The sequence below is a fragment of the Falco punctatus genome (genome assembly GCF_963210335.1).
Source record: "Falco punctatus genome assembly, chromosome: 3".
Taxonomy (NCBI): domain Eukaryota; kingdom Metazoa; phylum Chordata; class Aves; order Falconiformes; family Falconidae; genus Falco; species Falco punctatus.
This window is the reverse complement of record NC_137582.1, coordinates 118,773,833-118,801,334: the sequence shown is the minus strand read 5'-3', so window position 1 is coordinate 118,801,334 and position 27,502 is coordinate 118,773,833. Positions and strand designations below refer to the sequence as shown.

Here is a 27,502-nt window from a genome sequence, read left to right as displayed (position 1 = left end):
GCTGTGCCAGTGCAAGGAGGGGTGCTGTGCCACTGTGAGGAGAGGTGTTGAGCCTGCTACAATAGAGGTGCTGTGCAGGGGTGCTTTGACCCAGGGCCAGAAGCGCCCAGCTCAAGGGACAGAGCCTGGGGGGCCCCACATCACCCAGCCCTGCTGCCGGGAGGATGCCAGTGGGCTGGCTCCACCGCAGCTGCTGCTGAGGGCCAGGCGTGTTTCATTAAATTGCTGAGGTTCTAGGGAAAATTAATTTTTAATCATGTTACATAAAGTAATTGCACAGATAAAAGCTTGGGAAAGAGTCTACAATCTTTCTTTTTCTAATTAAACGAGATACTTGTTTTAAGCATGTCATGTAAAGAACAGCACTGATTTTCTGTTACACCCCATGTACTTTGCCATCGGTACACACTCCCAGGGATTTGCTGTCTGCTCACTAAAAATTATAAGGACAGGTTTACCTGTCTTTTCAGTGATCAAATTCTAATCAAGAGAAACTAGTGAAAACTGAATAATTTGTGAATATTTGAAGTGGGAAAATGGTTCTTATTCATCCCAGTGCAACTGCACAGCAGCAATGTTAAAGCCAGGGAGAGAAAAATGCCACTCCTGAGGGACAGCTGCTCTCTGAAGTGAGACACTGTCACCTCCAGCACGGTTTTGAGCAACTGTATGTCCCAGATCGTCTCGCAGGCAAGGGCTGGATTCCTGCAGGGTCAACATCTGCTTTCCCCTGGACTTCTATGAAAAAGACACTGCAGGCAGATGTGGTCCTGTGCATGTTTGTAGTACCAGAAATGTTGCTGGAAAAGGTTCCTGGACCTGCCCCTGGGCCCCGGTGGCCACGGAACTTTTACTGGAGCTGAGGTGCTTGGTATGCTCAGCCACAGCCCGGAACAGCTGGAAATGTTTTGTGCCACAAGAAACCCCTTCCCAGGAAAGCTCCCGTTGCTGCTGATGGAGCATGAGCAGGGGCGAGGCATCCCACCGAGCTGTGGCAGAGCCCCCTCGTTTATCACCAGCCTGTCCCCTGCACCCTGAGAGCACCACAGCACCGCGGGAGCATCTCTCTTTCCAAGGGGTCCCAGGGTACAGATACCTGTCAGGACCCTAAGCTGTGTGCCCAGGGGGTCCTGTCACAGCTGGGGTGCTGGGCTTGTGGCTCGTCTTGCTTTCAGCTTGGCAGCAGCGGCCTGATGCTGGGTGGGCAGAGCCAGCGTGGTGCCGGGCTGACGCTCCGGAGGAGGCGTGCAAGGGGCTGCTGCTGAGCGAGCTGGTGCTGGCAGGAGAATGGGCTGAAGTTGCTTGGGTGGGTGGGTGCTGAGACCCCTGGGAATACCAGTGTCGCTCGTGGGAGCTGTTCAGGCCCAGGAGTATCTCTGTGGTTCTGTGGAGATGTTTAGTCTCAAGTCCAGGTGCTTCAGTTGTCCTGAAAATGGATTTTCTAGATGGCTCAAAGCAATTGCACAAAAGGATAGAGGAGCTTTCAACCCAGAAAGTGCTGCCAGCCCTTCACCGAAATCACTGCATTTTGCTGGAGCTCTGCTCCCCTTTCCCTGGAGCTCCCTGGCTCGGCTCAGAGGATGCCCCAGGAGCAGGGTGAGGGGATGCTTGTGCTGGGCTGGTGCAAACGTTGGGCTGGTGCAAACGCAGTGAGGTGGCGTGCAGGCAGGCAGGCAGGCAGGGCTGCCCGCCACGGGAGCACTGCTGTGCACCGCCTCTGCCAGCACTGCCGTGCCTTCCACAGGAACGGCCTTGCTTTAATTACAATATTATTCAACAACAGTTTGTTTATTAAGCAGTCTGTAAAATATTTGAAAATACTGTATCAGAAAACACCATCTAGATCTGCTGCACACTCAAAGTGCTCGATTCAGCTCCAAGTTTATACCGGAATAAGACAGATAACCGTGACGGTGTGAGTGGAGTTGCTCCGTGTTTACACCACTGTGACTGAGAGGTAGTCTGTGATGCTGCCAGCCCTGACTGCGGATGAGATCAGTGAGATTATACCTGTTATTAAGTGCTGCACTGAGCAGCTGAGTATTTGCAATATCATGCCCCTCATATAGTAAAAGCAGTGAGTGCAAGATGATTAAGCTACTGTAGATAGCCTATTTATCTAACCTTTCTCTTAGATTAAAAAGCAGTAGTAGCACCCCTTCAAAGTGACAGATGAGAGCTTGATGCCATTTTGTAGAGCCTGATGGCACCGGCCCTAACAAAGCAACGCGGGATGACTGGAAACGGTGTCACACGTGGAGCCTGAAGTGGCGTTTCATAGCAGACCGATTTCAATTGCCATGTTTTGCTGAAGCATCATCAGAAATTACTCAGAGTGATTATTTTGATGGATGATGTGTTAGCAACATATACGTGGCAGATCAGATGGATGCCAGCAGTTTGGAATTAATAAGTAATAGTCAAAAATAGACCACAGGAGTTGTCAATCCAATTTTAGTATTGCATTTGTTGATTAGGGGTTAGTTTCTATTCAAGTGCTGCTGAGGAGGTGGCACCAAAACTGTGCAGCCCCCATGCCATTGTTTCCTTTGGCCACCCCTGCTCCTGCAAGGAGAGCCTGCCACCCCCTCCGCCACCCCCTTGGCCACCCCCCCTGTGGGTGGGTGGTGACAGGCAGGGTCCCCAGCCTACCCAACACTAGGGTCACCCCAAACCCCGGCTTGCATGCTCACCTTGCCCTTCCTCTGCAAGAGAAGTGCACTGTACCTGGGAGGGGCTTCATTTTGCTTTCTGCATTTTAAAAGAGATCACCTTCACCTCTGGGTTATTCCTTTTGTTCTGGGTTTTTTTTACTGATGTTATATTCCCGCTGATATTTGTGGGAATAACAACACCTCAAGCATGTTTGACAGTCCCACTCTTGTACCACTGAAGTTGTTGTGAACAGGATTGGGCTCCAGCTAAGCTTTTAAACAAACAGTCCTGCATGGAGGAATTTATTGGATTTTATTTCTTGTAGTCTCTTTCTAAGCTGTGTTTGCATAGAGAAGGGGTCAGGACATCGATTGTTTGTATGATTTGCAAGTAACACAGAAAAGACAATCAAACTGGAGTCTGCGTGGAAAAAAATATCATTGATTATTTTATATAAATACGTAGAAAACAAATTCTGTGGATAATGATCCTCCTCGGTGTGATTGGCTTTTCTGAGGCTTATTATGCCTGTCTGGAATTTTATTTTGGAATCACCTTCCCACACTCTGCAAGCGAAGTTTCATTTTTTAAAAATAAAGGCAAAAGCAGGCTTTTCCAAGCTGAAAAAAGCAGTGTCCGCCGGGCTGGGAGCTGCACGGCGGTGGGGTGTGTGGATGCTGGAGGGGGAGCCCTCAGAAAGGCAGCGTGCCCGTTTTTCTGCCCAGCTCACGCTGGCTGGCCGGGCTGGCCGGGTCCCCTGGGCCAGGGTGGCCGGAGAGCCCAGCGGCCGCAGCCGGGGCGCCAGCGCTGGACGGCACCGGGTGAGAGCGGGGCTGAGCCCGGGCACGCCGGGCTGGGGGGGCTGCTCACCCAAGCGGGGGACATGCTGGCCGAGACTGGCCTTTTCACCCTCTCCAAGACGCCTGCCCCGCGGGTTTGCGGGCTGGCCGAGCCCCCCGGGCTGAGCCCCGCGGCAGGCGCTGCCTTGGCCGTGCCCGAGCCCCCGCCCGCGGCCTGGGCGAAGCAAGGAGGGGTTTCGGCCCTGGCTGCTGAGGTGATGAAACATGGCGGGGTAGGAGCGGGCAGGAATTGCACTAAGATCGATACGCTTCCCCCTCCCCGAAGCAAACAGCTTCAGAGAAGCAGCTTCACAGCACCTGAGACCAGCCCGCAGGCTCAGAGATCATTAATCGGGGGAATCATCCCTGCGGCAGCCTGGCTGCCCCCAGCCCCGCCGTCTGCCCCCCACTTCGGCGTACGAGCCCGCAGAAAGCCGCTGGGTTTCCCCTGGCCAAGGGGCACGTAGGCGAGACCCAGGAGCAGGCTCAGCCCAGCCCTGCGCGCTGCGGGTGTGCATCTGCAGCGGCACCGACGGCATCTCGCAGGGGTGCCTGCGGTGAGGGTCTGGCCCCCAGCCCTGCCAGGGCCCAGCACGCTGGGGGGCTGCTCCGGGATTCTGCTCTCTGTGTGTTTACTGTTGCAAATAAAGTGCTTTTGTTTGTTTTGTTCTACCCGTTTTTAAACCACGCTATTGCCTTTGTGGCTTCTGCTGCATTTCAATGCGTATTTCTGTGACCACGCACCTATTGCGCAAGCATTTAATGGTTGATAAAGTTATTTCAGGTCATGAGATGCTTTGCATGTCAGATAACGTATTCCAGTAATTTCAGGAGGATACAACGGTGGCAGTGTAAATTGTTTGGTGGTAAATTAATTCTGAATACATTTGAATAACAATGTTACCTCTTTATCGCAGAATAGTCTAATTATTTGATCTTGGCATCCTCTTGAGAACTTCATACAGGAAATTAAGATCAAACCACAAACCAGGAAAAAATAGACCTTCATTCATCATAGGGCAGGAGTACCGCCAAAATAAACAGACCTACTTAGTGCTGGGCTGCTTCCTCGGGGCGGGCACATTCCCCCGGCTGCACCAGCACGCTGGCATCCCCCGTGGGCAGATTCATGCAGGACTCGAGTGGGGAAGGAGCCTGCGTGCACCTTGTGTGCGCAGCCGGAGGCTGCTCTGCCCTGTACCTGGCACCTGCCCCTGCGCCGGGGGACACCGGCCTTCGCCACGAGCGCTGCCTGCTCCTGCTGCCTGCTCCTGCTGCCTTGCCCCTTCTGCTTTTATCACCAGCAGGTGCAAATCCACCGCCACCGCTTCAACCTTCATTTCTCCATCTCTGCATGTTTTTATTGATGAAACTAAACAGAGGTTGATATTATGAAAAGATTTCTGTATAGCCTTCTTGACACAGAACAATACTAAATGTAATTCAATCTCCAGCAAAGCTGGGTCTCTCTTGTTCTGGTAAATAAAGTGCTCCTTTGGTACAGATCAGTGGTTTCACTAAATTAGCAATCCTAAATGAAATCTAGCTTTTCCTTCTCTCATCTCTTGTCAGTGTGATGCCCCAAGTCCCTGCAGGGCTGGCAGCTCAGCCTGCGGGCCCAGCATCAGCAGAGGGCACTGCCTCGCCAGCTCCCACCCTGCCTGGGTGTTCCTGGCCACCTTCCTCCTTCCCGCTCCTCACCGCTGCTTTCTTGTATTCGCTATCATCCCTAATTTCCAAGCATTTGCATGGAGCAGCTCTGCCAGAATAGCTATGATGCAGGAGTCTCTCACGGAGACACAATATCAAATAAAACCCGACACTGCACAGCCTGTTTGTAGCAAGCATTAAGCCTCGTAATCCAACGTATTGCGTTTCTCCACCAGTTGTGCTGTGCAATCTCCTTTCCCTCATTTTGGCTAGAGGTTTAATGTGATGCTGTCTAGACTTTTTTTTTTTTCCTTCGCACACTTAGAAGGCAGGCTGGTGGAAGTCTCTGGGTAAGGCAGATAACGAGTTGAAAGCACCAGAACTCAATGGGCAAGGGGGGGAGAGAGGCAAATGTTGGAGAGGAGCTGAGGGCTGAACACAAGGATAAAAACTGCGCTATGGTGATGTTGCCAAAGGGAATAGATGTGAAATGAGGAGTGCTGGTTGTCTTAAAGCCATGAGAATAGAAGTTGCTGCGACTGCAGATGTTGCTGTTTGCCGTGACTGCATGGGGGATCCTGACACTCCACCAGCGAATACTGTGGCTTCTGTGCCCCTGAGAGCCTCCAGCTTGCTTTGTCAGGCAGGGATCGACTCCGCTTGGGCTGATGTAGAGGGGATTCAGCTGTGCTGGGGCTTCCTGCCTTACTACTGTTGTTCATTAACAGTAAAAACAGAGATAATGTGCTGGTATTTATCACTTACAATAAAGCCTAAAATAGATGCAGGTCCTTACCACAAGCAAGAGCTTTTAAAGCAGGTGGAAGGCTCAGTTCACTGCCTTCTCTTTGCTCCAGCACCAGCTTTTCTCTGCGACTGCCTCTCTTAACCCCTTTTGCTTCTGACTCCTGCTGACCCCCCTTTGCTGTGCTGTCCCGCAGGGAACCTTCCTCTGACATTACAGCTTCGTTTCTCAGGTTTGCACTACGAGACACTCGCCATGTCAAGTGCTACCTGGCAGCACCAGCCCTGGTGCTTTAAATCTGTAGCAAGACATTGTGCACAAACACACAAATATGGACACAGCTGCTCTGTTATTTCTGGGAGGGAAGATAATCAGGAAAATGCCATTCGGTTGCAGCCACCGCTGAGGAGAGCCGTGCGGTACCCGTGCGTCAGAGGCAATCCCCAGTGCTGCTCTGAACTTCCCCCTGCACACACCAAATTGCTCAACCTATGCAGCAGTGTGAATAAGAGGGAAGCAAATACTGGCCATTGCTGTATCTGTATTATTCAATATTTTAGCCCAGGGACCTGGTCAGACTTTGGGTTTTGTTGCTGTGCCCCAGCCAACAGCCAGCACCCCTCAGTGCGGGCTCAAATTCACAGAATAAAATCAGAATTGTGAAGCACTGGGGGAGCAACTGGCATATTTGGGTTTGTCTCCTGGGGCCTGGGACATTCAGGAAAGCATTGTGACCTGGAAAACAGCAGGAAGGACTGGGCTTCCAAAGGCATGGATTGTGTGGGTACGGCCCCCGGGTGATGTTGGCTAGGCTTGTGCTTCTCCATCACCCGAGCTCTGGGGCTCTAGAACGCAGTCAGTGGTCCTGCCACCGCTGCAGGACATCTGAGAGCGGTGCTGTGGTGTGCAGCGTCACTGCAGGTCACCCTTCGCCGGCTGCCACAATACAGACTATCTGCAGCACACGGTCTGGGGGGATTGCAAACCCCTCGGTACTTTCAGGTTTTAAATCGCAAGCTGGGCTGTGCTAATTCACCAAGGAAAGTTTTTTCTCCACCACATCTGATGCAGTGGACCCATCAGTTATTTCACTTTATGAGGCTGTTCTCTGTCACTTTGCACTGCGGTAAATACTCCACCAGCACGGAACGTGTCTTGCTGGGGATGCAGGAAAGGAGGAAGGCAGAGGGATCTCTGGAAGCTGGGCAGCCTGAGCAGGGCAGAGGAGCGTGCTGTGGAGCCTCAGGTGGAAGAGAGAGTTCCCTCGGTGTTCACAGAATTTAAAATAATGAGATGAAGAGGATGCTGTAAGTGTGGTGGAATAAATCTACCACAATGCTTAATAGCACAAAAGGAAAAGGGAAGGAAAAAGGAAATACAAGATTTCTGGTTTCTTGATTAGAACTCCCCTAAAGTGGGAGACCACGCAGCCTGGCATCAGGAGGGGAGAGACTGCACAGCAGCTACGCCCTTGAAGTCACTTTGGTGAGGCACAGGGTGCTGCATGACGGTGATAAACTAAAGATCTGGGAGCAGGAGATTTTGGGGATGGGCCTCTGGTTTTCAGCTGCCATTTGCTCCTGTCTGTGCCTCTTGGATTTGTAGGCAAAGGCCCTCCCAAGCAGCCTGAAAGATGCTGTAAGACATTATGTCAGCTGCCTGGGCAAAAGCATGACTCTGCTATGAGATGGCTCATTTCAGTATGGCACAGCAGGGGCAAGTGGAGCCATCCTGCCAGCCTCCCTGCCAGCCTGCCCAGGCCAAGGTGCTCCTCCACCTTGTACCAGACACCAGCACTGCTCGTGATGGTCTGGAGAGACACCACTTGGTGCTTGGCCCAGCCCTGCCAGGAACTGATGCACCAGATTCACCCACCTGGAGAAAAAGCTCCCCTGGTTGCATTTTTGTCTTTGAAGTACAGCCTGGCCTTTTGCTCATCACACTAAGTCTAAAGAGTACACCAAAATAAAGAGTATTTGCACCTTGGATAAGGAGTTTAGTCTGTGCAGTTACTGAGTCAGAAAAACATCCCTGTTCAGGAAGGTTTTTAAGCAAGCAAATAAACCAGCTAATATCAAAGGAATAAAACAAAGGCTGAAAATTACCCAACTGCTCAAATTAAATCTTGAATTTGGGCCTTGCACTTCGCTCATCGCTCTGGGAACGGGGCACCCAGGGATCCCCAGAAGGGGTGTATAGGTTCCTGGGTGCCATGGCACTAAGTGCATTCCAAAGGCTTTTGAGAGTGATTGATTTAAATCAGCCTTCCATCCCTGATATCTGCAAACAGTGGCTTCAGGAGCACTCATTAGTGCCACTGCAGCAGTTTGGGTTAGAATGGTGGTTCCTATGTCCAATAAGGAGTGGGAAGAGGCCATTGACTGCTCTTACACAGGCCACTGGATACTCATTAGCTGGTAATGATATTCGATTGCTACAGCATGTCCTTTGTTCAAACTGGGGGCTTAAGAGGTGAACAGACCAGCTCTTGGAACTCACCGGTACCCAGGTGAATAGGAACATAAGCCCTTCTTAAAACAACAGAGCTGGTGCTGCAAAATCCAAATTCGATTAAAGACGTGGAAGTGTATGGTGAGAGAACCAGCGTTAGCTGTGGGCGGCTTTCCCCCACTTTAATGAATAGATGGCTGTCATCTCTTACTTATCTCCCAGGATGAAACAGTAAATAAAGTCTGGTATAACCCACAAATTTAGCTGAGTTACGGCTGTCTATTGGGACTGAGGTGTTAGACTCGTTGGTTAGTTTTGCAGTGCATGCAAAGCGCTCAGGAGGCAGTCACAGCAGGAATTTTAAATTCCACCCCCTGCAAGACTGGGTGCATGGGCTGAGGGAGTTCTGCCCTGGCTGCCGCAGACGCTCTGTGTCACAAACAGGGCTGATTTTGTTACAAATGGAGCAAACGGCTACAGCACATGCTTAGCAGAGGATCTGAGAAGGGATTTTCCCAAGAAGGACAGACCCGGCCTTTGCTCTGGGAGCTGCACACCCCACACCTGCACCGAGAGCTCTGCTCCTCGGGCACAGCGCCTGCACCGGGCTCCTCGGGCTGCACTGCAAACTGGGACGGTGTCTGCCAAAAATGAACCGCTCTGCTGCAAAGTTGGCCTTTAAGTCGTCAGTGAAGAATAATGTGTGTGTCTGTATTGCTGTGGTGCCTGGGAATTTGGAAAAAAGATGGCTGTTCTCATTGCCATATGCATAAAGTTTTTCTTTAAATTAAAACAGGTGCTGCTCAGCCTGAATTTCTCTGATTCATGCCTCGCTGAAGGGCAATTATTAATCTCTCATATTCTGAGCAAAGGTGGCTGGTGTATATCTTGTAGTAAAAATTAGACCAGATCAAGACCGTTTCCTAATTCCATTGGCATTGTTATATACCTGGAAATATTTCTGACAGTGTCACAGGACTGCTGCTGTTTGGGTGACCAACCACAGCACGGGCAGCGAGAGGGTCTGGATCCTCCATGTTGAAGGAGGAAAGACAAACTATTCTTGAAGAGCACAGTGTCGGCTACTCTCTCATTGCTGTCTTTGCCTTCTACTTTACAGTGCAGGCAGCAGAGTTTCTTGAGCGAGAAGATGGTTTCCAGAGGACTCATGTATTAGCCTTCTGGGGCTGTGTCGCACCCGTAGGACACTTGGCAAATAGCAACTTGCAGCAGTTTTCAATCACTGCCAACGCATGACTTGGAGCAGTCGCTCTGCTTTCTGTGTTGAGAGTCACGGGAACGTTAAAGCACCAGGATGTGACCTGGAGATTTTTAGAAATAACTCAGCTTGGCAATATCGTAGTCATAACTTGCAGGAATATTTGTATTTTTTCCTCCAGAATCCTGTTGCAGGAAGTTTATCACAGACAATTTCAAGCACTTTTCTCCAGATTAAGCATCCACCATTAGGTATTTCCTTTGTAAAGCATGCCTGTTAGCTTGGCTTTTGCTGTTATTTATTAATACTGCTATAAGGCATTTCAATGACATTCTTTGCCTGAGTTTTTTAAAAGCCTCTGACTTCACCTAGTTCCTGCTCTTTTCCTTTAAAAGCAGAAGTAACTTGCTCCCAAGAAAGAAACACAAGACAAACCTGCCAAAAGCAGGGCCAGAAACCCTGCTGGCCAGATCTCCAGAGGGACACTGAGGTGGATGGTTTCTCTGAGTCCTAGATATTCCATTTTCCATTTCAGTTTTCCTTTGTTCTCCTTTTTTCCCCTGATTCTTGTGGTGTTCCTGCTCCCCCTGCTCTGCTCTCACAGCACAGCCATAGCTCAGGTGCACAGGCAGGTTCCTCCCCTCCTTACACCGATCATTGGATCGTTTAGGTTGGAAAGGACCTTTAAGATCATCGAGTCCAGCCGTTAACCCAGCACTGCCAAGCCCACCACTAAGCCCTGTCCCTGAGCACCACATCTGCATGGCTTTTAAATCCCTCCAGGGATGGTGGCGCCACCACTTCCCTGGGCAGCCTGTTCCAGCGCTTGACAACCCTTTTGGTGAAGTTTTCCCTAATACCCAATCTAACCCTCCCCTGGTGCAACTTGAGGCCATTTCCTCTCATCCTGTCGCTTGTTACTTGGGAGAAGAGACCGACCCCCGTACCTACAGCCCCCTGTCAGGCAGTTGTAGAGAGTGAGAAGGTCCCCCCTGAGCCTCCTTTTCTCCAGGCTAAGAAACCCCAGCTCCCCCAGCTGCCCCCCATCAGACTTGTGCTCCAGCCCCTTCCCCAGCCCCCTGCCTGGCTGCCACCAGCACCGTGCGGCAGCATCATGGCCCTGGGGCAACCACTGGCCCATGGGGCTCTGACGGGTCACCCTGCCCGCAGGCACACGCTGCCGGAGCGGGGATGCGAGGAAGGCTCCTGCCAAGAGGCTTGGGGAAGGAAAAGTGGTCATTTAGCACTCAGCTCCGAGATGTTGCTCTTTCATTGGATGTGCAGCAAAAGGTACATCAGGATTACCTTAAAAGTATAAGCTTTGTCTTTGCCTGTGCAAGACAGATTTATAATATTTTCTCTTTCTTTTTTAACACTGGATTCTTAGTGCAGACAGTGATTTATTGAATAATCAATTTCCTTATCTACGTAATACAGTAAAGTGATCCATCAACGCCAGATAATCAATCCAGCTTGGGATTTTAAGTGTGTAAGAGTGTATGTATGTGTACTTGTATATATATTTTCCTTCTGTATCGTTGTCAGGCAAAATAACATCTCCCTTTTTGTGCTCTTTTTTCAGTGACTTTTGTTTATGGTGTGTAGAAGAAAACCACGACATTATATTACACCTTGTAAGTTTTACGGTACTTGAGAGGTTTATGCGGTATGAATGTAAAGGGCAATGCAATAATGCAAAGGGCAGTGAGACATTTTTAAGTGCAGAAGGATACACACGGAGCTGCAGAGATAAATCTGGGTGGATAATCATCCCACAGTGTCTCTCCTATTTATGAGAAGAAAAGACATCCACTGCAAATCATGCTTCAGGTCACTTTTGCCCTAGTCTCTGGCTCCACTTTGCATTACAGGCTGCTTAAATTGTTCTTAATCTAATTTGGGATCTCTGCCCCTGTGCACCGCCTGTGCTGTGCCGCGTCCTGCGCCCTGCAGAGTGGGCTCGCCCCTGGTGAAGGACGATTGCAATTCCCCATCGCTTGCGTGGTGTGTTGGCCTTGTGCGGTTCAAGGACTTGAGTAAATGGAAGATCCTTTGACTGTCCCTGTTGGTCTAGGGAATTAACCATGGGAAGAAATAAGAGTAATCAAAACTACCAAGCCTGAGGCTTATGGCAGTTTGGATGAGGAAGAGGAGCCTGGGTTCAGCCTCCCCATGGTTCGTGTGTTTGGTGCTGGAGTTTACCTCGCTTTGAGCTGGGCAGAAAAATGCCTCCGAGAACAAGCCTGGGAGTTGTGGCAAACGTTGGCCATACAAAGAGAGGAACTTCATGGCATCTTGCTGTTGTTAGATTTCTTAAACAATAAGGCAATGAATCCTTCTCAAACGTGAACATTCAGAATTCAGCATTTGTAATTAGCAGTAGAATCGGAGAAAAGATGTCATTACTTTCTGAGGTCAAGATAAGTTTTATACATAGGTCACGGTTCCATGTGCTTCATTCAAAAACCAATTTGTTTTGTGGGCTTACGATGGCAGAAACACTGATTATTATGCTATCTCCACATGTTCAGTACTTTCTGTTGCAGGAAAAGATTTTGCCTTAATTACTTTCAGTTTTAACCGTCTGGCAGGGAGACGGCTTTCCTGATTTGAACCATCTCAGCAGAAGCTGAATGCTTCACGGGAGACTGGAAACGCTGAAAGGCAGCGGAGCCCCGTGGGTCCCCAGGGTGCAGGAGCAGGGTGGCCCTCAGCTCTCTGGCACCTTCTCCCACCAGGCACTGATAAAACCTGCACTCGGCAGCCCAAACCACAGTTTGCAAACCTAGGGCCAGGCCGCTCTGGTGGCAGAATGTGCCTGGGATGAGCAGAGGGGAGAGGAAAAGGGTCAGGAAAATCCACTGAATCCCTGTCTGTCTCCTCCAGCCACGCATTCTGCAGAACCAGCAACTGCCCTGGAGCTCGCTGCGGGGACCCGCGCCTCCCACTGCCATCACAGCTCCTTTTTTTTTTTTTTTTTTGCAGTAATGCTATTCCCATTTTAAGCTGAAACAGGGACCTGTAAAAAGGAGGTTCTTGGTTTAAATTTCTGGTCTATAAAATCTTAAAGACCTGTTCTTCCTTTATAGGGAAAGAAAACCATTTTCTTCCTCATTTTATGCACTTCTCTTCTTACCAATTTTTATTTCTGCAAAATCAGGTTTTGTCATCTTTACTCTAGGTAAAGAAATTCAAAATGAGTCCTTGGACGTTTAGCTTCAGGGTGATATCTAGGCTTGGCTCATAATATTTGAATGGAAATAGGATCTTTAGTTTCTTTTTATATTCATCTATATCACAGGGAAAGGGTTATCCAGAAAGCGTGTTGCTGATATCATTTTTTAAAGCGTAGAGCTTTTCTTTGCACCGATTATCAACTTCACTTAAGATTAAAGTTATAAATAAGTGTCAAAAATAAACAATCTTCAGTTCTTCTAGCAGCTCCCTTCGGTCCCAGTGGTGGGTTTCAAAAGACAAGACTAACCTGGTGCATGTGTCTATTTATAAAAAGACAGTTATAGCCATGTTTACTTAATTTTCCTATACATTAACGCAGCGGTGGTTATTTGAGAAAAAAAACATGAAATATTTTCTTGTCTGCAGTGTAACTTTATAGTGAAGTGCAGCAATTTCAGTTGCTGCATCCATTTCCCCCACGCAGAGGGAGAGCAATGGCACACCGAAATCTGCAACCCCTCCTGGTTTGCGTACCCTTATCTTGACACGAGGAATTCACATTTAGCTTTAGCACTTTTCGGAGGCAATTCTAACCTAATTAACTTTCACTCTTTCCCTCGCTCTCTTACTCCGAGGATCCCACACACACACTTTGAGTGAAACAACAACTCAACCACACAGATGAGTCGCAGGAAAACCCCATGGATCCTTCCTCGGGATTTACCCTTGGCAGCTGCGACCTGCCACCGAGTCTTGACTAAATAACAGCCTCAGCCCCCCCGCGTTGCAGCTCCCCCCATGCTATCCTCATTTTGGATGCTGAACTCCAGTCCTCACCCTCTGGCCTCAAAAGTCGAGGGAAGAAATTAGTACAGTTCAAATCTTGAACAAGCTGTACTTTCTCCTATTTTAAGAAAAAAAACTGCATTCACAGGCTTCCTCAGCAGCTGGTTAGGATTTTCGCTTCTTGCCAGTGCTTGGAAACAAGACGCTCGGTATGTTCCTTATTTCCTAAAGATCCTGCAAGGTGCCACCGGGCTGGGTGACAGCGCTGAGTACGCCACGCTGCTGTATGTTCCTTATTTCCTAAAGATCCTGCAAGGTGCCACCGGGCTGGGTGACAGCGCTGAGTACGCCACGCTGCCTGCACCTCCGCGTGTCCGACTCCACTCGGAGGAGTTTACGTGCGAGTTTTTCCCCCAACCTGGTGACCATCTATATTTAGCACTGGCTCGGGAGTCTGATCTATGTTTTTTGACTGCATTATTAAGGTCATTCTATGGTTACATGATTCTTTGTGCTTTGTGAGCGTGTGTGGGGAACCTATTTCCATATGAATTATGAAAGTTTATGCCAACAGGACTGTAATTCGTAAATTGTTATGACAGCAACATTTTGAAAGAAAACACGGAGAAACCAGGGTAATAAAACTTGCCATTAAGGGAGTGGACTTGTGCGTCCTGGAAAGAATTCTTGTCCAAGGATTATTTATGATCATTACACACCAAAATGTGTTTTTGCATTTTTATTGCTAGCAAATTACTTGTAAACCCACTAGGGAGCTAATGTTTTTTCCTCTGTGGCCATACTACTTCATTTTGTATTTTTATATATACATTTTTGCTACCACTTCAGCCATCGCTTCTGATTTATAGCAACAATAATTATTTCTAAATAGCTTGGATGTTAAAGGGTTAACGCTCCTTTGGTTTCAGCTGACAAAAACTACGTGACAGTGATGGATTTCAAAGGGAGAAGGGCTGGTGGTGCCTGGGCAGGTTGGATTGCTTTAATGGTGCTAACTACCTCTAATGGGGAACACACATTATTTATGTTCCTCAGTAGCTTCTCATTAATTTTAGTGCACTTGGTTGAAGATTCCCAATTTCTTGGCTTCTTCCTTGGTGTTACCCGTTCAACAGTGCAGAGTAATGGAAGTGACTTACTTCAGAAAGGAGCATTCGAATTCAGATTGCTTTACAGGACAGGAGTAGGAGTATGATGCTCTGGGCAGCTCCCTGGAGAAGGTGGGAGCAGGGTCAAGATTTTGGAGACTTTTCAGTCTCCCACTGGGGCCAGCCAGCACCGGTCTGCAGGGGCTCCATGCCCCGTGCATCGAGTGGTCAGCTCTGCATGTCCCACCTGCTCCTGTGCTGTGGCTGCTGGTGCTACTGCATCCTGGGTGCGACCCGGAGAGTACCACCACTCCCCTGCCCATAACGCCTGCTGGCTTTTCCAACCCGAGGTTACCAAAGGGTCCCTGTGCTCAGAGCCTCTGGTGCAGCCATCGCTGCTCCTGCTCCCGCTCCCCCCCCCGCCGCAGCCAGGCTGTGCACAGAGGTGTCCCCTCTTTATGTCCCCTCCTCCAAACACCCAGGCACTCGCTCTGTGCCGCAGGTGCTGGTTTACAGAACAGCAGCATTTTACCCAATTACTCCTCAGGAGATGCTGATCATTCATTGTAAGAACACCACGGCTGCAGACAGCAGCAGGAAGCTCGAGATCAACCTTAATACGAAGGTTAAGCGAGTCCTAAATTATTCAGTGCCATGGTTACCGGGGTGATTACACCTCTTGTTTCTGATGTGCCATCTTGGAAAGACCCTCCTGGTGCAGCATAGGTGGGAGCTGCCTGCCAGGGGTCAAAGCTTGGTGGCAGGCCACCTACTGTGGTCCTCCCTGGAGCCCCCTACCCTGACCTGCTATTCCCTGGACACAAGGACCAAACAGATGGAAACGTTCTGTAGTTTGGGAATTGTGGGACATTTGTGTGTTCGCTACCAATGTCAGTGACAAAACCAGCACACAACTAATTGCATTTTTGATCGTAATACAGCAATTTGTTAGAACCACATTTCCTTTACAGATTTTCAAAGCCTTATTTTTAGAAAAGTATTTTTTGATCTTCCGTTAGTTCCTGTTCTGCTCTGTTACAGACTCCCCGCGTGGCTTTGAACAAATGACTTTGCTCTTCTGTACCTTAATTCTGTACTTGTAAAATAGGGCTAAGCGCGCTCCCTGCATCTTTGGGCTGTTGTAGCCGTGAGGGTTTTAAAGACTGTGACACGTGGATGTAAATAGCTGAGATTGCTGCACCAAGGCAGTGCCTCTGAGGCAGAGCAAATAGACATGAGCAGGCACAACACTATTAAACTAGTGAAATACTGAGATTACAACCTGGGACTATATGACTGGGGTAATTCTGGGGAAAAAAAAAGAAAAAAAAGAATTTCCTAAATACGCTTAAATGCTTATTTAATGTAGATTTAAAAACTTATTTATTGAAATTTAACAACTGTTTACTCAATATGGGACTGTAAAGCCTTTAAAACATACTCTTAATAATCCCTTGGTATTTAACTAATGTACAATAGTGTGTGCTATTACATCCCAATTAAATCCCTATTTGAGACACTTAATTAAAAAAGAGGCTATAATAAGCTCCCGATCATTTGGCTCCCCAGCCAGATCCATATGATCAAGGATTCTGCGCGTTAGTCGGTGCCAGGCGCATGCCGGAGCAGACGTGCCTGTCGCGCCAGGCTGTGCTTCAGCTGGGCGTGCGCCGGGAGGAGCAGGGATGCGGGGATGCAGCCTGGCAAGCCGGTGGCCGTGCACTGCTCTTGGGAGTAGCTCCTGCTCCATACAGGCTGGCTTTGATCCTGGGGTGTGGCAGAGCCGAGGTGCTGCAGGAGAGAGGTCGGGCCATGGATACTTTATGCTTCTGGATGCCAGAGGTCTCCAGAATACCCCCTGGGGACCACTCAGGTCAAGGATGCTCTCCAGAGGCAGCAGCCGGTAACAGTGGCTTTGGCTTTATCACTGGCTTGGGAATCAGTGTCAGGCTGTTTCCCTGTAGGGGACATCCCCAGTTTCACCGCCCCATTTGGCCAGAAGTCCTGGTCTGAAGGAGCAACCTTGGAAGGGGCACCTGAGGCCAAAATATTGCGTGATGTCTATGGGACCTTGGAAATCCTGTGGTGTTGCCTCCCTGCAGGGTGCCTGCACAGCACTCGGCCCTGGTCTCTTCTGCCGTTGGGGATCATAGAACTGGCAAACAGTGACGTGCCTGTATCGTTATCCTGTCCTGTGCCAGGCTTTCACGGGCAGGCTGCATTAGAAAGAGCCCTCAGGACATCCGTCTGAAGACAGCTGCTTGCCATCCAGCCAAGTGACTTCTCTCTGCCTCTCCTTTAAAAAAAAAAAAAAAAAAAATCCAATCCCCCTTTAATTCAAGCGTGTTTGAAATAGGAAGTGACAATAGCTTTGTGCTAGCTCCACAGCATGATGTGATGTTAATTTGTATAAGTGAATTTTTTTGTTTTTAATTATCAGCCTGAGATTTAAAACTGAGGGATACGAGGACCCCACGAGGTGTGCTTGACTGTTTCAAGGAGGGAGTTTATTTGTTTATTCAAGTGCTTAAATATAGCTCGCAATTGTGTGGTTGATACTAACAGTACATTGCAAAAAAAAAAAAAAAAAAGCAGGCTATGAAATCGTCATCCAGGAGCCTCAGGTCAGATCCCAGCTCTGACAGAGACATTGGGTAGCCTTAGGCAAAAGACTTAAGGAAAATACTGTTCCCATTTTGCATATGGTGGGCAGGATGTGAGAGAGAATAAATGCCGCTGAACTTGGTGGAAAGCATACTGTGACTTGGGTGGACCTTGGGTCACTGATGGTCCCTGTTTCTTCCTCCACCTGTCCCCTCTCTACAGCCCCCAGGGCAAGGGCTGCCCGTGCCTGCCCTCACACGGTGCCTGAAGGAGACCTGGGCAATGCTGTGAGAGCAACGAGCGGCACAGGAAAAAAGACTGAGAAAAAATTAATCTGTAATTTTGTGTGAAGAGCTGCCCTTCGGTGTGTAACTACCCTCTCCCTCTGCCCCTGAATCCAAACGCTTCCAGAGGCGGGGAGCTTCGTGGGTTCATATAGCATGTGCTGCGTCAGGGGGGTCCTCGCCCTGTCCTGCACCACCGCTGACTGCTGCGACGAAGTTATGCTGCAGTAAGAGAGGGGACGTGGGGACTAATGGGTTCCTAAGGCAGCTCCGCCAGTAGCACCAGGACACCTCTGCTCTCCGGGTCACTGTCCAGGCCCTTGTGACGCCACTCGGTGCAGCGGCTCAGGGCCAGCGAACCACAAAGCAAACCAAATGGATTTACAGCTGCGGTGTCATTTCTCCTAGAGAGAACTGATGCCCTTGTTTCCTTTTGTAGACAGATAAAATAAGTACAGAGATCTGTGATGTGGCAGCTCTTTGGATTTTGCAGAGGATTTTGAGGCAAGCCATGGTTTATGAGCAGCCCATTAACAGTGCACACTGTGTCTCATAAAAAATCCCGTTTTCGCCATTTCAGCTCTACAGCTGTATTTCATTTGCAGTCTAAATCTAACAAAAGGATCAGCGGAGGTTTTGGCAGAGAACCGTCCCAGTCCTGGGAGCGGTAGCTGATGCAGCCGCGTCCCGGCAGGTCGGGGGCGAGGCTGGGGGGATGCAGGAGGGAAATGCAGGATCACTGCCCTTCCCTCCCAGGGCAACCCACCTCCACGGGGCTGCAGGAATGTGTTTTCTGAGGATCTCGGTTAGGAGAGAAAAGAGGCTTCCAAGTGAAAGGGAAACGTGAACCTCCTTTTTTGTTGTTGTTGTTGTTCCAACTCCTTTAAAATCATGTTTAGATTTCGTGTATTGCTAATTACATACACTAGTGTTGTGTGGTATTTAATGCCAGGCAGTGATGGATACTCTATAATCTTATATGAGAGAGAGCACATTTGTTTTCTAAGGCTAACTGCACATAATCTGTTATTGTATAATGCTGAATACTTTGAGGGTTGGTGCCTTTCAGTGTTGAGCATAAAAGCCAGGCCTCCCCGACAATAACCTTCATTAATCAGGCTTCCCTAGCCTGCAAGCACTGGAGGCCACGATGTCTTCTTTGTACGTCAAAGCTTGCTAGGATTACACGTTGAAAAGCCTCCCACCGATCTGCCATTCTTTCATTTTTCTTTATTTGCTTTAAATGGGAAAATATCCTCCCCGTACAGCTACCATCACTTTAGTTGCATCTTCACACTTCCCTTTTAAACTAATAGACAGCTTAAAGGGGGGCAGGGAAAAGCAGCTGCAACTTGCTGGGAGCGGAGCGAACTTCGCTTAAAGAGGATTCAGCTTCTTTTGTTTTTTACAAGAGCTGTTGAGTGTTCAGAGCTTTAAAAAATACGGCCACTTATTCAGACTCCTGAAACATAGATTTAGGGGAGAGGTGTTTTGAGGGCTTGCAAGAGATTTAGAAGCATGAGTGAAGGTCACGCAGAGCTCTGCTAGCTGGCGAGCTTTCACAAACTCCTGCAGGAACCAAAATGTTGGTGCTTCAGCTCAAGGTTTTATGGCTGTCTGGAGTCCCTGGCTGTGTTTTAAATATATCCCAAACTCCTTGACTCCTCTGAGCAGGTGAAAATTGCAAGACACAGGATCGCTCAAGAATGAGCCTGCTTTTAGTTAGGTGATTGAATGTCGAGGCTTCCAGAGCCGCTTCCCAAGCGGAATCGCCCCTGCGCAGGGAGGGCTGAGAACCTGGGTTTGAGGAGAGCCGGACTGTGCCCCCAGGGACACAGCCTCTGGCGGGGCAACTCGTCCTTGGTTCTGGGCAACTGGAGCAGGGCAATGTGTGCAGCAGGAGGCTTTGCGGGTGCAGCACGCGGCGGAGCCATTGCTGGCCAGCTAGTGTGCCAACGTTGTCTAGGGGTGGGAGAGGCTAACGTTTCATGGTGCTCCTTAGGGAGAAGGACTTGTCACAGTGATTTAAAGCACTTTGGAAGCAACCAAAGCAGGCAAGGAAAGCCAACCAAACCTGGAGTGCAGCTGACACTTGGGTCTTGAGCAGTGTGTAACCTTGACCTCGTTCAAGTTGTGTTTTTCTCCTGGAAGTCGGTCTCGGAGCTCCCTCTCCATCCTCGAGGGGAAGTTTCTCGATGGAGAAAGGACTCTTCTGAGCTGCTAGCCAAAATAAAACTAATTGTTATATTGTGTCTGAGCAACTCCAGAAGTTGCTAGTAACAGCTATCTCGGGCCATTACGATCAATATAAATTTAGTTTTAATTGCTAAATATTACTGTAGAAGAAACAGTTGTCTTCCTGCTCTGAGTCTGCACAGTTGCTCTCCCAGGTTTCAAGATGCAGTGAAAGTTTTTGGGTTGTTTTTTTTTTTCTTTTTTTTTTTTTGTTTTTGTTTTTTTTTCACTGTACGTTTCAAATGCTTCATTGTCAAACTGGTTAAAAGCCCTTATTTATAAAATGTGTGCGTCTCTTTCAGCTTAACTGAAAAGGCATTAAAATAACTGCAGCTGTGGAAAGAATAATTACAGCGAGATTTTGTCAAGGACTCTCTTGTCTGATGTTGCCATCTGTGACATGGTGAATGCAAAGATCATTTTAAACATAGGCAGTTAATGTAGAGAATAATTTCAGAGCTTTAGATATTTATGGTAAATTATTTAACTTTATTGTTTGGTTTTATGGCCTCATTATTCCGTGTAGTAAGGATCTCTGCATTTTGTGTTGTTCTGCACTTTGATTTTCACTTTGCGACGGAAAAGTACACTGCAGTAAAAGTAACACTTCACACATTTCAGAAATGTTTCAAGGAGACATCATATCAATCAGATTATTTTCATGCTCTTCAGTATCATCCTTGATGCCTTTTAAAAAAATCTTTAGAGAAAGATCTTGTTATTGACCAGGTGTTAATAGTCAGTCCTTCAAGCATGGGCAGTGACAGGGGCTTGTAAACACCACATTTTCGCATTAATTTTCTCCTGTCTCTTAGAATATTGTTTTTGAGACTCCCACTAAGAGGACATTGCCGCATTATTTCCTTCAACAACCCCCTAACTGCCAAATTAAGAACAGACTGTCGCGCTGGAAATGAGTAATTGGCTGCCAGAGACACAGAAATAGGGGACTTGGCTTTGCTGATATTTGCTGCTTCGTGAATGGGGCTTGCGCTGGAGCGAAGTCGACTGCGCTTATTAATCAAATTAGGGCGCGAGCAGCCTGTGGGACGGGCTCCTGCAGGGGTGCTGGGCACTGCCATGTCCCGGGGCTCCTCTGTCTCCTGCTGCTGCTGCTGGGTGTGTGCCCACCGTCGTCTGCCTGTCCTGCCCTGCTATCAAGCTGGGGCAGCAGATGCCGTGCGAGCATTTCCCTCCTGACAGCTCCGGGCTGCGGTTCCTTCAGGCGGCTCTGGTGATGGTTGAGCACCTTGCTTTATGGAGGTTGTTTCCAGGAGACTGAGGTGGGGGTGAGGGTCACCCCAGGTATGGCACTTGTGTCCTTGTAGCCCCCTGCCTCCGTTCCTCGCTGTAGCTCCTTACTGAAAAACACCCCAACGGCTTTCAATGGGCAGGCTGGAGGTGGCTCTGCCTGCAGAAAGGAGGTTTGCTCCTTCTGGGAAACATAACGTGTCACCACCTGCAAAGCCTCTGACAGCATCTCCCTTGGTGGGGCTGCACAGCACGTCCTTAACCTCACCGTAGAGCACAGCCAGTGCTGCACCCACCCTTCCCTGCCCCTCCAGCATTTCCCCAGCCCAAGGATACCCAAGACAGCCCAGCAGAAGTATTTTGTCGGATGTGAACTTTTCAGCGGACTCAAGATCATCTTTCTGACAGCTGAAGGCCGCAGCTCGGCTGCGTGGCTGCGGTCCTTGGCAGCCACCTTTGGAGCATGCAAAATGGGAACAGGAAGGGACGAGGAACCCTCTTACCCACAGCCTGCCCTCCGCACCCTGCGGCTGTGCGTGCCCTCTGCAGCTGCTCAACATCTGGAACTCTCTGGCTTGCTCCCAGGCTCTATCCATGCTAACGAGGACCACACCGCAGCCTGGCCACCTGGGGAGGCACCACCTTCTGCGCTGCCCACTGGCCTGGGCAGGGAGCCGGGGAAGGGGCACAGCTGCTCTAGCTCAGAGCACTGCCCTGCAGATAAACGGTTGTCTACCAGAGATGAGAGGTGGGTGGACCTGGAAACCATCTGAGAGAACCTGAATACTGCTGGAGGTGGGCAGGGAAAGGTCAGGAGCACGCAGCATTCAGACGTGTTGCAGCAAGCGTGCCAGAAACTTGGGTTTAGTGCAGCTGACGTGGCAGAGGTGGCCAATCCAGTAGCTGCGGACTTACTACAAGGTGAACTAAATTGGGAACAAATGTGTGGGCTAAGGACTAGTAAGGAAGAAACCAGGTAACATTAATTTTCCTATCTATAATACAGCCCCGAGGCGATTCCATGTTTGCCCTCAGCCATCAAGGTGACACAAGGAAGCCTTGCGATGATCTGCCTGCGCCTCGCTTTCCACTCCAGGCTGTAAAGGAGGCTTCCCCACATTTGACTCAATCTTTCACATTTCAGTACCTAAAATTAGACAGCTAGCTCCAACCCTGTACAATTTGAGTAGCTAGCTTTAGGGAGGCCAACTTGCAAACATTTGGGAGCACCCAAAGAAATACCTAAAGAACAGCATTTGCAAACCCCTGGAAGCTGGACCTGCCAGATGTTCCTTTGTTTAAAGGAAAAGTGAGTTTGTGTACGCAGGTGTTTTATACTATTTAGTTAATTTTGGTAATGTGTCTATCACCAGTAACTTGCATTGCAAAACAACACGGATCTCGGCCAGCCGCTCCTCCCTTGGCAGCAGCAGGTAAACAAGCAGGCAAACAAGAACTCTCCCAGAGGCAGGCCAGCTAGCCACTCACATCCCCGTCTTTTATTTCTTCCTCAGTCACCTGCACTGCCATGCAGGGTGGGAGGAGGCAGCCTGCTCTGTGCATGACATGCAGCGTCAGGGTGGTCCTCTCCCCTCTCCCCTCTCTGCTCCTCCAGCCACCACCGTGCCAGGTGCCTTCTCTGCTGGAGACCCTGCAGCTCCCGGACAGTTTTGACAGCACCCGGGAAAAGCCAAGGCAGCCAGCTGCTTAGCTTTTTTTGGGAACAACTGAAGCAAATGGATTCAAGAGAATAGAATGCAGCTGATAAAATAGGGGCAGCACTTGCGGACAAAACGGCTGTCACCACTAGCAACTCTTTTTCTTTTTTTTTTTTTTTCTGAGCACTGATGGTTTCTAAGCAGTAGCATATAAGAGAATGAGAATCCCAGGTACAGCTCAGCCCCAGATGAAGGGAAAATCCTGGTCCTGCAGTGCCCAATGCCCACCAGCCTCCAGAACTGACCGTGGTGTAGGAGCAGAAAAGCCTCGGTGGGGACAGCAAACTGCTGGAGCTCTGAGGCTGCCTCAGACAATGACAGCAGAAGCATCATCTTTAGGATTCCTGATTTCTCAAAGACTGTTTTCGTGATGGGAATGTAAAGGCCACAGAGGTACCTCTATGCAGTGAAATGTACTCATCACATACGTATTTACTTGCTTGGCATCTTCCAGTGCCTGCAAGGCCAAAAGACTTCACCCTTTGTCAGCAGTTATTTTGACAGATAGACGCAGAAGCCAGGAGCCAGCAATAGCTCCTCCATGTGAAAGGCTATTTTCTGCAACCTCATAGTTTGTGTATATAAAGAAAAAATCTATATAGTGTTTGTTTTGGCCATGTGGAGGCGGAGCAAGAGGGCCTGGTGATTAATGTAGGCGTTGGGTAAAGAACGCGGTGAAACGGGCCAAGCTTACTCTGCCCGGTTCCTGTGCGCAGACGACAAGGTCAGAAATTTCCCTACTCCCTCATTTTTGCATTCTGAATTGACATTTGTTTACAGCTGCTGCCTCAGCCTGTGAAGACACCATTGGCTCTTTTTGACACGATGCTGTTTAAAGATCTGTCTTATAGGAAAAGCCTTTCTCTGAAGATCACAGAAGCATGTCCCCATAGGCCCCTGCCAGCAGCATAGGCTCCCTTTGTCCATACGTTTCTTTTCTCCATACATAAAGGCACAGATGGCCAATCCCTGGAGGCAGGCACGCAAACTTTGCGAGGGCACGTGTGTCGGGGTGTGCCTGTGAATGCACACTTGTTTGAGAAAGAGCCCAAGTGTGCACAGAGCTCTGAGCGCTGCACTCGCTGCTGCCTCTGAAGCAAGAAGTAACAATCCCACTAGGCTTCGTGCTGGTTTTGTTGTTGACCTAGACAGCATTTTTTCAGCTCAGTACGACTTTAGTGTAAAGATGTGTAAATAGATATTCGTGTGTATGACAGCCAATACATGTCTGACAGTTGCAAAGCTCATTCACCAAGGTCCTTGGACCCGAAGATCAGCTGTTACAAAAAAAGCTTTTTGCTCTTCTATTCATGGCAGTGCACTGTGGCTACACTGGGTCTGCTGATGAGTTTGAAGATACTTAAGAATCTAAGATACTAATACCTTCTTTGAATGTGACTTTGCAGCTGGCAACAATGGGAAATGGGGCATTATGATGGGATCAGGCAGCTCTCAAATACGTATCAAAATACCACCTGGCCAACACGTAAGCCCTACGCTGCATCCATCTAAAGCTGGACAATGGGAACGGGGAAGTGCAGGAGAACATTTGCACCACCAGCAGCTCCTGCCATACCCATGAACATTTACAGCACAAGCACAAGTGATCAGCAGTGCAGGACTTGCTAATATGATGCTGGGACATGGGTCTGTCCAAGGCCTGTGCCACCTCTCACCCATCACCACCGTGCCTGCTGCACAGCCTCCACATACAGACACAGATTTTCCAACGCTGCACCGAAGTCACAGAATCCATCCCGGCAGAAACTCGGGCTCGCTGGCCCAGCTGCTGACTAAGACGGGCAGGAAAAGACTGCGCTTGCTCAGAAGCTAAAAGTCCTCATGCTCTTTGGTTTCTTTTCCTCTAGCTATCATACTTGTTCACTCAAATTAACATTCTTAATGCAAAATCTATTGGAACATGCCTTCCAGACTCACAGACATTTCTGTTATGGTCAGGATTAATCACAAGGGATAATTAGAGTATTAAATTAAATAATTATAACATTATGACTCTAATAACCAAATTCATGGATATTAGCTTCTGAGAAAAGATAAATATGGGAACCAGAGAAGTTTTGATAGATGCCTCTAGCTGCATTTATTTTTCTTTGCATTTTCGATTAAAAATTCCCAAACATGTGCCACACTGAGACAACTCACCTTAATTTGGCTGGCTTATGAGCCACGGGGCGGATAGCAGAACAGGCTGCTGCAGCAGCACTCCACAACCACTCACAGCTGCAGTAAGCCATGCATCTAGGAATTGGTCAGTGATGAAGACCATGCTACACCAAGATTGTGCCTGGACCAAAAAGCTGCCTCCACCGTCCTGCTGGGGAGGTTTCAGGGAGGGGATGCTCTGAAGCCCGATACCCCCAGGCCTGGGTGCCTTGGGGCTGGGAGGCAGGGCTGGCCGTAATGGTGGAGCTGGTACATATGGAGGGGGTTTACTTGTGTGGCTAACACCGTGCTCCTGCTCTGCTCTCCCTGTACACTGTGTCCCTGCCAGCTAAGAAACGTTTGGCCAGTCCTGCTGGAGGCCAGATTCAAGCTCAGCCAGCTCAGCTCCACGGGATGTCAGGCTCTGGCAGCATCTCATGGCCCCGAGCGCTACCTCCTCCAAGAAAACAGCAATTTCCACTGCCTCGGAGGATGTGATTATCTTATCTGACAGAGTCCCTGTGCAGCCAGGCTGGGCCCATCCTGCGGGACAGCCAGTGTCCTCCAGGGACGGGCAGCGAAGGGCCGGGGCTCACCAGCCCGAGCATCGGGGCCTCCTTGGAGCCAAGAAGTTTTTTGCACCACTAATGTATGCACAGTTGCTCTCCAATATTCGGTGCCATGCTACAGAGGAATAAATGAATTCATTAAAGTATTATGCAATTGCAAATGTTTAAAAATACCAAGTATGTACATTTACGTAAGCCTGCATAACAGCGTACAGTGAAGCACTGCGAGCTGCTGCTACGTGGATCTGCACAAGTTCTCGGGCAAGGGAATGCAAAGCCCTGCTGGGAACGCAAACTCCAGCACCGATCGCTATGCTGCACACACCTCTTGGGACGGGCCGTGCATTAAACATGCAATGAAATTTGAAATCCACAGAGATTAATGCATCTTTTCAACAATAGGTACTAATTCTTTATAATAGATTAGGATTTTTATCATACCATTCCTCAGTGATTTAGAGTACAGCCAAATGTATATAAATATGGAATATTTCCTCTATCAGGCAACAAAAGAGAGAGTTCCTTTTGGTACCTGGAAGCAGTTCCTATGATCTGTGGAACGAATAGTCTCAGCGTGAACTATTCATATGCTATACTCCGTATATAGTCCAGTCTCTCAATTTGCAGGCTACATATGCTAGTCTAAGTTTTAGTATCACTCAGTTCCAAAAAAGAGATAGGACATACTGAGCAGTTACACATCACAGCTTGCATACATATGTATTGGCTCCTATGGACATCCAGTACTTTTTCTGTGCTGCACGCCGTCATGTCCATGCACAAGTTGGCTCAGTGCAAACCCATGCCACAGCTATCTACTTTGTATTTATGTGCCATTCTTGAGTCCGCTGCATGGAGAATACATTGCACCACTTTAATTCCCGAATTTCTTCATAATGATAATGATAAGAAATTTTTTGCATAGTTCTGACAAAGCAGTCAAAATCCAGTTGCAAATGCTGCGCTGCTTATTGATAGCTCCATAATACAGGCGAGGTAGGTTGCCAGACAGCTGCATTTCCTGGCATTTAAAAAGAATTCACTGTAATGTATTGTAATACATTAGCATAATAATTGGTAAGCATTCGCAGATGAATAGTTTACTGACTGATAGATTTTGTACAGAAACTGTGAAGGTTACATGGAGGGTGAAAACATTTCACTGTGTCAATGAACATACTTAATTTTTCTGGAAGTGCTATTTAAATTGTGCAGTGCTGGGACATTAGCATAACAAAGACATAATACATTAGTTTGTGCCGTAATAGGGAACACTGCCCTGCATTGGCTTCACCAGGTGACCCAGAAAAGATGGGGGTTGGAGTCTTCCCGTACCTGGCTACCGAAACGTGCGGAGGCTCGTCTGGAGCTGCAGCCGCGGCTCCCTCCGGCCCCGCACGCCTCCCCTCCCCTGCCGGCACCGGCCAGCTCGCCTCCCGCCTGCTTTGCCTTGCTGGACGACCGAGTTTGGATCCTTTTGGTCCATACCGGTTAATATAATTCGTGTGTAATCAAAAGCTGCTTCCCTGCACCACTCGTCTTCCCCTGAGCCCAGACCCTCTCGGGTGCCATCCACCATCACCCTCCCGGCTCAGCCCTGCGCCTTCCCCGCTGCAGGGCTCCGCGGCTGGCGGTGCCGAGCCGAGCGTCGGTGGCTGCGGGGACACGGCTCAGCCAGCGGCCCCCAGCCCCGCAGGCTCTCCTGGTGCGGCCCCTGCAGCTCTCCTCTCCGGCCCCTTCTCCTCTCCCCACTTCCATTTTAAATCCGTCAGGGTGCAGACACGGTTTCCTGCCGTGCGTTTTCCTCACGAGTGACCCTCGGGGAACTCCAGCCCCTCCTGTAAGCCAGGGACAGCCCCAGTTCGGGGTCCCTGGGGTGGGCGAGCTCCCTCCTGCTCCCGCAGCTTTGCTCCCTCCCCAGCCCGGCAGCAGCTCTCCCTGGCCCGTGTCCCCGCAGCCACCGACGCTCGGCTCGGCACCGCCAGCCGCAGAGCCCTGCAGCGGGGAAGGTGCAGGGCTGAGCCGGGAGGGTGATGGTGGATGGCAC

At 49.2% G+C, this 27,502-nt stretch overlaps 1 protein-coding gene and 1 long non-coding RNA gene across 2 annotated transcripts in view; one reads left to right on the top strand and one right to left on the bottom strand.

Annotated features, from left to right (window-relative positions):
* The window catches only part of LOC308061682, a 529,572-nt gene that overhangs the window by 289,828 nt on the left and 212,242 nt on the right, over positions 1-27,502 (bottom strand). The window lies entirely within an intron of this gene.
* Positions 1-27,502, top strand: part of GRIK3 (glutamate ionotropic receptor kainate type subunit 3) — a 127,611-nt gene that overhangs the window by 8,198 nt on the left and 91,911 nt on the right. The window lies entirely within an intron of this gene.